Genomic DNA, 12,176 nt, shown 5'->3' with positions numbered 1-12,176 from the left:
TGTTTATCACTTCGTTTAAAATTTAATTATTTTTGTTTAATATTTTAAAAAAACCGTGATTTTGATATGAGAATATTTTTTTAAATTTTTTTTCTTTCTGTTCTTTAAAGTAACCCAACATACTTCCCTATAAAAAGGAAAGAAAGAAAGGAAGGACTAAGGAGTAACTGGATGTAAATAGAAAATACTTTTCAAATAGGGAAGAAGAGATTTAGAGGGGGGGAAAAAACCCCCCAAAAGAGAGTTTGCAAAAAGAAATTGAAAGAGCCTTACCAGTATCCTTTCTTAAGAAGCCAGTTCAAGCACAAACCTTCTTGTTTGAAATTTCTATGTCAGGCACGGCCCACGGGTAATAAGCAACCATCAAACACTTTTAAATCCCTAATCACATTTACTCATGGGTAAGTACTTGGCAGGCATGGCAAGTAAGAACTCAAAGAAAGTCAATGATAAACAAAGGAAAATAAAATAAAGAGGAACTTGCAAAAAATAGAACTTGAAAAGCCGTTGGAACCTTTGATAAAGTCCATTTAAATTGTTTAGAAATCAAATCTAAAAGTAGAAGAAGAAGAATGAAGAAGATGTAGAGTTAAACTAAATGTTTTCAATTTGAAGAAGAATGAGAGAAACTGGCAAAGCATATGTGAGTTTGTGGGTCTTAAAGTATGAGAGTTTTAATTTACATATTTATCCTTGTTAGTTAAAAATTTATAAGTGGGTATGATAAGGGTATTTTAGGCATCAAAATTGAGGAATCCAAATAGAAAAAGCCGTTTAAATATTAGTATAGATGATACTTCCTGTTCAACTTAGTCAAGGTAGCTAGGTTAGGGAAAAGTTTGTTTTCTTTATAATCATAGAATCCTTGACCTGCAAAATTTTAAGTAGAATTTTTAAGCTTAGATATCGCTGAACCTCTTTAATTTTCTCCCTCTGATATATGTAATTTATAAGTGGTTATATCATTTCACCATTAAACAATATCTTCAAATTTATAATCGATAGGTAGCACTTGGCCATTCTTATGAGCCAGCTAGTTGTAGTTTTTGTTTCAGCAGACAATTCTTTTCCAATATCAAGAGTACTCTACATATCATCTATTTTGGAGCCAAATCTTCTTTTGGTTACTCGACCAACTATGGAAGTTTGCAACTTACTGTTAAGTCTTTTACTTGAGCTATCTGATTTTGTAGTTGTTTCTAGAAATTAGTAAAAGGTTAAAAAAGTATATCTTTTAGGCTAGCGGTTTACAACTTGCTCACACTTGGTGAAAGATTTTTATTTTTATTTTTTTAAGTAATAGAGATGTTATTGTTTACCTTTTCGCTAGTTTCATTCAAAGTGACCAAATAAAACAAAAATACATGAAAGTGTTATTGATAAATAAAGGAAACCAATCAATTATACAATGTTTTTATATCAATTCTTTGTGCAAAAAAGTGGAATTAGATGTTTTTATCTCAATTTTGCCATTAAGAAACTGTGGGTATTTTTCATTTTCCTTTCTTTTTATTATTCTTGCATTTTTTTTTTGAAGTGATTTTGTTGTTTTCTTTTCCAAATTTTAAGCAAATTTGTTGAGTGTCATCAATAAATGCTGGATTTTTTTACTGTTCACTTTGGAAGGGACATGGAAGGAGGAAGAGTGTCCCAGTGCTAGAAGATTGGCTTTAGTCCAAAAATCATAATAGAAGGAATTTTTAATTGATTCCAATGATGAATGAGGAATTCACTTAAATGAGGAGACCAAGAGAAAAGGAGAAGTAGTATGTTCTAAGTATAGTATTGAATTTTAGTGGGTACACCATACATTGCAGAAATTAGTAGCCATAAAACAAAGTGGTTGACAAATGGTAGCAAATGTTATACTCTTACACTACATGTTCATTGAAATCACACAGGATAAGACCCAACCCAAATACTTACATACAAAAATGACAGCAAATACTTACACATACCCACACACATAGTTGTTAATAAACTCAAAATCTTTAAATAAATCCATGTCTAACAAAAAATACACTAGCGCAAGCCAAACATCCAAGCAATAGAGCAAGCTCTGCATCATTCTGTACAACATATTGCAGCTTTAGTTGCAACCTCCATATACAACACAAAGATTGACACCATTACAGCAAATGAGAACCCAACTTACAGCAAAATCACCTGTACAAAACTATACAGATAAATCCAATCGATTCCATTACTTGGCCTTAAGGGATATTAGAATTGAGACTCCAATTCATGCATAAGACTATCAAGAATTGAGTCATCATAAATGGGGCCACTCTCCACTCTATTAAGTAGAGTAGATGAAAAAAAGAAATAGTAAAATAGTGGGATTACAAATATTTTTTGTTTTTGATAAACGGAATTATAGGCATTACTTATCATGCAATTTGATTAATTGATATCTTATGAGTTATGACTTATGACTATGTTAACATATAAGTGTGTTCACTCATATACGCATCGGTAATTTCGTAGTTCTTAACAGTTCTATTACAATGCTAATCTCTAAGAGGATGTGTCAATCAAATGCTAATTTTAGTCATATACTCCTCTAATCAAATTAACTAACTCATCACACAGGGAAATTATTTACAGTTTCACATAGTTTATACCATATAAAACAAAAAAGTTACAATCTCAAACATTCAATTCAAACATGAAAAAAAAAAAAAAAAACCCAAATCAATTTTAAACATAGAAACAAACACTCATATATCAGTGCAAAAACAAATAAATAATGTATCACCTAGGATAAGACCCAACCCAAATATGTAAAAACCTATATATGACCTACAACACAAAAGAGGTAGTAACAAAATTTAAAAAGAAAAAGAAAAAGAAAAAACAGCAATCAAAAGAAACAATACTATTAATCTAAATCTTACAAAGCAACTAGGATTTAGAGATATCAAAATTGAATCATCCAACTTCTCAGTATTAATATAGTGTGAGGAGAGGAAGAGATGGAGTTAGAAAGCCGAAGTCTGGCGTTAGGAAGCTGAATGGTTGCTGTTTGAGATTGTAACCGTGGAACACAAAGGGTTGTCGATTGGAATTGTAACCGTGAAACACAAAGGGTTGCCATCTAAAATTGTAATCATGAAACATAAAGAGTTGCCGTGTTTAAATTTGAAACCAGTCGTGAAACACAAAATTGAAACCATGAAACACATCCTTGGGTTTGGGCTTTATAGTGAAATTAAAGCTATAAAGATTGAGCTTTATGGTAGAAATAGGGCTAGGAATTATTATTTTTATTAGTATTTTAGAATTTAGGTAACTATTTTTATCAAAGTAACAAACTCATCACACAAGGCACTTATTTACAGTTTCACACAGGTTACACCATATAAAACAAAAATGTTACAATCTCAAGCATTCAATTCAAACATGAAGGAAAAAAAAAAAAAAAAAATAAATAATAATAATAATAATAATAATGTATCACACAAGATAAGACCCAACCCAAATACATAAAAACCCATATATGACCCATAAACACAAAAGAGGTAGTAAAAAATAAAAAATAAAAAATAAAAACCAGTTGTGGGGCCAAAGAATTTGGCAACCCCGGCTCATTTTATGCTAAGCCTAAGGCACACGCCGAGGACAATTCTGTCCTCGGTCAACCAAGATCATAGAAGGGAAGAGCGGCACTCCATCACAGGTAACCTCCCAGAGCATTCCAAAAAGAATGACGAGTATAATGAACTAGCCATAGGAGCACAGTGGAAGAGCAATTCAAGGAGAAACTGTCACCTCCGCATTAAATGCTCACAACTAACGTCCTGGCCGCATTAATGAGGAAATGACCCTGAACAGTGCTACCTTGGTTACCGCAACTCACAAAGCGCCAAAGAGGGTGATTGATGGGACATGCACTCAAGTATAAGCTTAGATAATCAACAAGTGGAAGGCCAAGATCGTTTGAAGAGAACCATATAATAAGAGAAACCCGCCATAGAGGAGGGGGGGTACAAAAACAATCTCAAGAACTCCTATAACCACTCTCATTCAATATTTACCAGAGCAAAGCTCCTCGAATTGTGTCGAGAACAAATTTTCTTAGATAAACTCAGTTCATCTCTGTTTGATTGTCATAAGTATCATATTAACCGTTGTCCATGCACTAAAACCTAGCTCTTTAACCTACTTTCTATAAATTTATTGTATTGGGCTAGTTAGGCTTGAGTTCACTCATCCAATAGTAGAAGTGTTCAAATCCAGTCTCTACAATTGGTGCCGTCTGTGGGGAGAGCTTGTATGATAGCGAGTGCAACGGTTAGTTTAGATAGGATCAGGCCCCCATCAGCAAGAGTCCTTGGGGAAAGCCATTATGGAGGTTTATACTTCAAAGTGCGGATTATACAGGGAGGATTGCTAAATGAGGCACAGATCTAGGGGTTTTTGATATTAAGTACATACCTCGTACCTCGGTCAAGGGTTAGGTCCTCACGAATCTGGTGGCTGAGTTCACTAGACCTTCATTCAAGGAAGTGGCAGCAACACAGAGCGATTCAAGGGGGCTCCGCAACGGGGCTAGTTCTGGAAGGTGTATATTGATATCCTTTAATCTACTGAAGTGGTTAAACGGAACCTTAGCTATCAGGGGTCCTCGAAGCTCCTACTTTGGGGAATTAACACACACTGACAATTATCTAAGTGTTAGACAGAACTAGGGTCTTACATGGCTCCTTGGACCACAAACCTATGGGGAAACTAATAAATTTTGGCGATTATCTAAGTGTTAGACAGAGCCAAGGTCTTGCATGGCTCCTCAGACCACAAACCTATGGGGAAACTAATAACTTTTGACAAATATCTAAGTATTAGACAGAACCAAGGTCTTGCATGGCTCATCGAACCACAAACCTATGAGGAAACTAATAACTTTTGGCAACTATCTAAGTATTAGACAGAATCAAGGTCTTGCATGGCTCCTCAGACCACAAACTTATGGGGAAACTAATAACTTTTGGCAACTATCTAAGTGTTAGACAGAACTAAGGTTTTGCATGGCTCTTCAGACCACAAACCTATGGGGAAATTAATAACTTTTGACAAATATCTAAGTGTTAGATAGAACCAAGGTCTTGCATGGCTCTTTGGACCACAAACCTATGGGAAAACTAATAACTTTTGGTAACTATCTAAGTGTTAGATAGAACCAAGGTCTTGCATGGCTCCTCGGACCACAACCTTATGGGGAAACTAATAACTTTTGGCAACTATTTAAGTGTTAGACAGAATCAAGGTCTTGCATGGGTCCTCGGTCCATAAACCTATGGAGAAACTAATAACTTTCGGCGACTACTTAAGGATTAGACAGAACCTGAGGCATGCCTGGATCCTTGAACCAGACGCTTAGGGAAAACCAACGCTATGACGTCATTATAAATGTCGAACAAAGCATTAATGCACGATGGTCCCCTCGGATCACTTACTTTAAATCCAACTTTCTTTGATGGTTACACAGTTTGTGGTATAGAGCACATGGTTATGTTCCTGATTATTCCTACATAGTTAACTTATTTAAGGTTAGTAGCGGGTGCTACCATCGGTTTTGCTAAAGTTAGGGTGACAACTTTTCGTTACCGTCAACAACATCAGCTCTAAGTCCTATTGGAGGGAAAAATAAAAACACACCTATAAACGAAATAATTACTGCAGAGAAAGGAAAGATTCATAAAGTAAAAAGTGCAACCATTTTTATTAAATAAAGGAAAGGTACATCACTTTTTATTAAATAAAGGAAAGGTACATCATATACCAAGTGGTTTAAGCAGGCTTGTTTTAAAGTTAACTATAAAAAGAGAAAGCCTATAGGAATGGTAGATTCACAATCTTGTTCTAGCAGCAATCAAGCCAGTATGGGTGGTACCGGCGATGAGAAAGAAGAAAGGGCGGGGGTGGAAACGCTTGATGGACCCATTTTCTCCTAACTGCAAGATGTCCTGCTACTAAGGCTGAGAAACAGGAAACTCGTTTATCCTTGTCCTTGTTGATTTGCTTGATCAACCTTGGGTCGCTTTCATATCTATGCACACTTGATATATGTCGCCAAGTGAGAACCAAACTTTGTCGCACCAAAAGTTTGATGCGATCTACACCTGCTCTGGTTCTTGGCTGAAGGAGGAGAGTCTTTTTTCTTGCTCGATTGAAAGATATTAACATTTTTGGCCTTTGCTTCCTTTGCCACAACTGCGTCACCCAGGACCTGGGCGGCATCCTTGGTTTCTAAGGGGGGCTTGGTTTCCTTGCCCTTGCCTTTATGCTCGACCACCTTATCCCCTAGGCCTTAATCACGATATTGGCCAGGTCCTTGAGAGTGCCTGAAGGGTTGAGAACCTGAGATTCCTGCGAAACTCAAGAATATATGAATTTGAAAGAACGGTTCCCCTAGGGTGCCTTATATAGAAGGCGAAATCTAGTGGAAACTAATTCACATGAAATTCAAAGAAAGAGTTACAAGAGAAATAAATCCCGCCCAATTTCCAAAGAAATCCTCGACCGTTGGATCTGCGTTACTTTATAAAGATATTAATGAGGGCGCACCTCGTATATCTAAGCGTCAGGAATGTGCCTTCGGCAGGCGAAGAGACTCTAGTATTGATGGAGGGTAAGACTTGACAAGCCATGACAAAGGTCTGAGGATATCAAAATCCTCCTCTTCGTCCGAGGAGCCGGACAGTAGGATTTTGAGGGGTTATTGTGGGGCTAAAGAATTTGGCATCCCCCGCCTATTTTATGCTGAACCCAAGGTCCATGCTGAGGAGGAAGGAATGTCCGAAGATGAACGAAGAAAGTCCAAATTGCCGAGGAACATCGCTGAGGACAATCCTGTCCTCGGTTAACCAAGATCATAAAAGGGAAGAGCGGCACTCCATCAAAGGCAGCCTCCTAGAGCATTCCAAAAAGAATGACAAGTACAATGGACCAGCCATAAGACCATAGTAGAGGAGCAATTCAAGAAGAAACTATCACATCTGCATTAAATGCCCACAACTAACGTCATGGCCGCATTAATGAGTAAATGACTCCTGAACAGTGCTACCTCGGTTTCCGCAACTCACAGAGTGCCAGAGAGGGTGACTGATGGGACAGGTACTCAAGTATAGGCTTGGATAATCAATAAGTGGAAGGCCAAGATCGTTTGAAGAAGACTATATAATAGGAAAAACCCACCATAGAGGAGGGGGGTACAAAAACAATCTCAAGAACTCCTGTAACCACTCTCATTCAATATTTACCAGAGCAGAGCTTCTTGGATTGTGCCAAGAACAAACTTTCTTAGATAAACTCAGTTCATCTTTATTTGATTGTCATAAATATCATATTAACCGTTGTCCATGCACTAAAATCTAGCTCTTTGACCCACTCTCTATAAATTTATTGTATTAGGCTAGTTGGACTTGAGTTCACTTATCAAATAGTAGAAGTACTCAAATCCAGTCCCTACACTAGCAATAAAAAAAAAAAACAATACTATTAATCTAATTCTTACAAAACAACTGAGATTTAGAGATACCTGAATTGAATCATCTAGCTTCTTAGTATTAATATAGTGTGAGGAGAGGAAGAGATGAAGGAGTTAGAAAGTCGAAGTTTGGTGTTAGGAAACTGAAGGGTTGCCATTTGAGATTGTAACCGTGGAATACAAAGGGTTGCCGTTTGGAATTGTAACCATGAAACACAAAGGGTTGCCATCTAAAATAGTAACCGTGAAACACAAAGGTTGTTTAAATTTGAAACCGTGAAACACAAAATTGAAACCATGAAACACGTGCTTGGATTTGGGCTTTATGGTGGAATTAAAGCTATAAAGATTGAACTTTATGGTGGAGATAGGGCTAGAAATTATTATCTTTTATTAGTATTTTAGAATTTAGGAAAACTATTTTTAAATTGTTGGAGAAATTCAGGAAAAAGAATGGTAATGACATGACTGCTGATGTAACTCAACTTGAGCGTAGTAATATTAAATGCTATATTTCAGCTTTTAGATTTATATAGATATAAGAGAAATTCAGGAAAAACGATGGTGATAACATGGCCGCTGATGTGGCTCATCCTGAACATAGCAACACTTCAACTTTAAGATTTATATAGATAAGTAAGTATAAGCAGCATTATACTTTGTGAATATTATTGTAAAAACTGCCAACTATACATTTGTGATATTTATCATAAAAACTATCTTCTATTCACCATTACTCCAATTCATCTATTACTAGATTTCTAGTACATTCATAGACACATGAAATGGTTGATGAACACACAATAAAATGTTGTGAGCATGTAGCACAACATGTGCATGTGATATAAGATCACTCTTCTCTACTTCCATGTCTCCCTCTCAAATTAAATTTTAAAATATCTAATTAAGGGGAAGGGTAATAATTCTCCTTGGCTTCTCCTCCCATTTTTATTTTTCCCCATTTTCCCTTTACTCTCGTATCCCTCCAAACTTCCAAATAGAATGGCAACATTTTCTTGGTATGAGTGTGAACCAATGAAAGCTTATAGTTTTCCTTTTTACGTATATCTTTTTAAGTAAATTTTTTTTCTTAATTTCCATATTACAATATTAGATTTATCATATGCGCTTTGCGAGTGCAACAATACTTTTATTTATTTTGGTTTAGTTTTATAATGTTTAAAAGTGATATATAAATAACCGTTTGTATATTTTTTTTTTTTAAAAAGAAGCAAGATAATGTAGAATAATGTTTAAAAATTAGATAGAGATTCTTCTTTTAAAAAAAAAAAAAAAGAGAGAGATAGTGATAGTGTCCTAAGAGCATCTCCAATAGGGTTGGCCATCTTCAAATTTTGGAGAGAAAAGATACTGTTCACAAAAAAACAGCCCTCCAATAGCCTCTCTATCTCCAATTTTTTTTTTATAGAATTGCTACAGTAGCTCTCTAGGCCTGGAGAGCACTGTAGCAATCACTGTAGCTAATGCAAATATTATTTCTCATTAAACTAATACCGGTTGAATTAAAATTTTTTTTTCTCTTTTCTTCCTTTCTCTTTCTTCGTCACTCCGTCTCTCTTCTTTATCTCAATGGCTACAAAACGCAAAATACAATCCAAACACGAAAATAATTTTTCTCATAAACCAAATGAAATCAGAAAAATAAAAGAAAAAAAAAGAGAAAAGAGAAAAAGAAAACAGAACTATTCTTGATCATTTCTCTCAAACATCTCTATACTCAGTCTCAATCAAAATACAAACTCAAATCACAATTTTAAAACTAATCAAATTAAAAAAGAAAAAAGAAAAAAGAAAAAGAAGCAAAGCTGACCCATTTGAGCCTCGGTGGGGAGGAGGATATGCAGTGGTGGGAGAAGGACAAGCGGACAATCTTCATGTGTGACAGGGAGCTCCAGCCGAAGTGCTGCTAAGTGCTCCTAGAGCTCCAACAGAAGAGAAGAAAAGAAAAAAAAGAAAAGTTCTCCCAGAGCTCCAGCTGAAGAGAAGAAAAGAAAAAAAAGAAAAGAGGGCTCTAGAAAGTGCTAGGGAGAAGAAAAGAAAAGAAAAGAAAAGATAGAGATAAAGGGAAAGGTGTGGTGGAGAAAAAAGAGGAAAAAAGAAAAGAAAATAAACGTGTGGATGAAGAAAAAAAGATAAGGGAAAAATAAAAAATCATAATTGAAAAATACTACCATAATATTTTCACAATAAATTTTGAGTAATAGATTGTTATTAGTTAATATTGGCAAGTAAAAAAATAATTTTAATGGTGGGTTCAAATTAGAACTAGTAACAACTTTCTACATAAATTTTGTTGTGAAAGTATTGCATAAAATGTTGTGAACATAGCACTTCTCATTGAAAACTATAGTTGTTAAAAAAAGAATAAATGATGATTAAAAAAAGAATAAATAATAAATGAAAAAATAATATTTAAATGAGATAGAGAAATAATAGAGAGTCTGTTGGAAAGTGTATTTGAAAAAATGGGTAGGTAAAAACTAAATGTCACTGTTCATTCTCCAAATAGGTAAAAATTTGGAGAAAATTTGGAGAGGCTGCTGGAGATGCTCTAAATTTTAGGTTGGATAGAGAAGATAAAAGAAAAAACCTAAAACTTAGGAATAGTTTGTGTTTTTTAATTAAATTTTTTTTAACCAATTTGTGTTTTTTTAATTTAAAATTATATAACTAAAAAATATGGGTATTTTAGAGAGTTTAAGAAGTTGTGTGAAGGCGCAAAACGTTGAAACCTAAACAAAGAATCCTGTTATTAATAGGATTGGTATAGATATTGTGGAGGGATGAACTTGGACATGGACCAAGGATTTGGGCTAAGTAAAGAGATATACCCTAGGAATAGGCCCGGCCCAAGTTATAGGTAACAAGAAGATGGTTTCCCTTGGCTGAGATGAAACCGTGCTTACCACTGACAAGAGCCAAGATGATTGCTCTTTCTAGCATTCATGACCAAGGTAAGGGATGTGGCCCACACCCCAAGGTATTGGGGGAATCTTGGGAAAAGCTTTCCTACCACGACTAGGAACTTCCATCTTCTAAACTCGCCCCGAGGGACACGCACTAGCTCTTCCACATGCAAGATAGGGTACTCACAAGACCATCTTGACTTGTAAAAAAATATATATATACACTTATAAAAAATTATTATGTATTAAACTAACCTATTGTGATCACCCTAATAAAAATGTTGAACATCTTGACTTAAGAATTACAAAAGGTTGGGTTTAATTAAAATAAAAATAATGCTACATTCATAACATTTTTACAATATTTTCACAATAAATCTAATGTGGTAAGCTGTTACTAATTATAATTTAGGCCTAATAATGATATTATTTTTTTACTCACTAATAACAGCTTTTTGCATAAGATTTATTGTAAAAATGTTGTGGACGTAGCATTACTCCAAAATTAATTCTAACTCTAAAAAAATCCTTAATCCCTTTTATAAAATAAAAAAGAAAAAGCTTAAATAAAAATAATAAATATTAGCCCAAATAACAACAAACATAAACCAAACAAAAACAAGACAAGACCAAACAACATCAATCGATCAAATTATTTAACAAAAAACATATTATAAAACAAAAAGATAAAATTCGTTAAATATTCAAATTTGTAGCTCGTTTAACCTATTCAATAAAAATAATTTCTAGTTTCATTTTTCCCTAATAAATGGTACAAAGAAAAATATTGTAGTTGTCAATTCTCCTTAATAGTGATGACAATTATATGCTTTTTGGTTTTGCAGTCGCAACAATTTTGCTCTCCTTAGTGACTCGACTTACAATTATAGTAAATATTCAAGTTATCGCTTTATTATATTTTGTATAATTTAAATTTCTTAGTGAGTACTTTAAAAAAAATTCCTAGATCTGCCACTATTGTCAGTTTAGATTTTCTTAATGAATCTTGGAGGAGTCTTTGAGCAATTTAAATCCCATTGACAAGATGGAAAGTAAAATTTTAAATAGAGTATCATTTATTCATTTTACTCATATTGGCTCCAAATAGTTACAAATTTCAAAAATAAGATTGGCTTCACCAATCACTATTCATTTTGATGGAACCTTAAAATTTCTGATATTGATTCATTTCCAATCTATTATATGAGAAATTAATTCTTAATATATGGACATCGATTTTTTTTTTTTAAAAAATTTTTTGGTCTAAAATAAATGGACCTTGATTAATTAGATCTTATCTTTTATCAATTGCCATCATGCTCTTTCAAAATTGTTCAGTTTGCAACATCTTTTTCTTTTTCTTTTAAGTTTTTGGGAACATCTGAGGTGCCAAATGAGTAAATTGGTCTTAAATAATACTGTACACAAGCCGAACTGAATATTAAAACTTCAGGTTTATTCATTTTATTTTATTTCGAATATAAGTTGAATTCAAGCTTATTACCAACAAAATTATATATTAAAGTTTTGTTCATTTGCTTGTGGATAAGCTTGAACTTGTTCATGTGCTGTTTGGTTTGCTTTTTTTTTTTTCCTATATATATAAAACTATGAATAAATTTTTTTATCTTTTATAATTCAATGAATTTTTATTACAAATAAACTATTTTTATTATCATAAACTACAAAAATAATTTGATATCATATGAACCTATTTACTAATTTATACAATCCATTTTCAAGGTACTAGTTGAGCTATA

General features: G+C 33.9%; 1 long non-coding RNA gene across 1 annotated transcript; it reads right to left on the bottom strand.

Annotated features, from left to right (window-relative positions):
* Window positions 1-1,754: 1,754 nt before the first annotated feature.
* LOC136071349 (uncharacterized) lies at window positions 1,755-9,590 on the bottom strand. The gene is made up of 2 exons (XR_010632635.1): window positions 9,321-9,590; window positions 1,755-2,166 (listed from the first exon to the last, which is right to left on the bottom strand). It is a non-coding gene; the product is annotated as an uncharacterized LOC136071349 (long non-coding RNA).
* Window positions 9,591-12,176: the final 2,586 nt, after the last annotated feature.

Source organism: Quercus suber, unplaced genomic scaffold (genome assembly GCF_002906115.3).
Source record: "Quercus suber isolate HL8 unplaced genomic scaffold, Cork oak 2.0 scaffold_304, whole genome shotgun sequence".
Lineage (NCBI taxonomy): Eukaryota > Viridiplantae > Streptophyta > Magnoliopsida > Fagales > Fagaceae > Quercus > Quercus suber.
Note: the sequence above shows the minus strand (reverse complement) of the source record. Positions and strands in the feature narration are given on the sequence as shown.